Source organism: Halyomorpha halys, unplaced genomic scaffold (genome assembly GCF_000696795.3).
Source record: "Halyomorpha halys isolate HHAL.00 unplaced genomic scaffold, Hhal_1.1 Scaffold520.1, whole genome shotgun sequence".
Lineage (NCBI taxonomy): Eukaryota > Metazoa > Arthropoda > Insecta > Hemiptera > Pentatomidae > Halyomorpha > Halyomorpha halys.
Window position 1 is genome coordinate 226868 of NW_027104695.1, and position 446 is coordinate 227313.

The window sequence follows — 446 nt, forward strand, 5'->3', positions numbered from 1 at the left end:
ATAAAATAAATAAATATGGTTTTGTTTATTTATGTTGTTCTTTGCTGACCGCACCCCCCCTCCCCCCGACAAACTTCTCCAATAATATTTATTTATCATTGATTCATTCAAGAATAAGGGTCGTATCCATTGTAATTTCAGCTATTAGTTTCAATTATAGCTAATTTTTGCCGATCTCTATCATTTATTAATATTTTTTATTCATTTAGAAAATTACATTAAATATGGCCTGACCAGATAACAACATTTATCGGTCGGTGCCAAAATAACACATAAAAATGATAGACATAAGTGAAGTTAGGTCAAAATTACAATTCTGACTAGTAGGAATTTATATGGAGGCTACTACAGTATATAGTATAGTACTTTATAAGCTAGATCAGTACAATATGAATTGACCTCAGTGATAAAACTAATAATTTAATTAACAATTACTAAAATAAAAA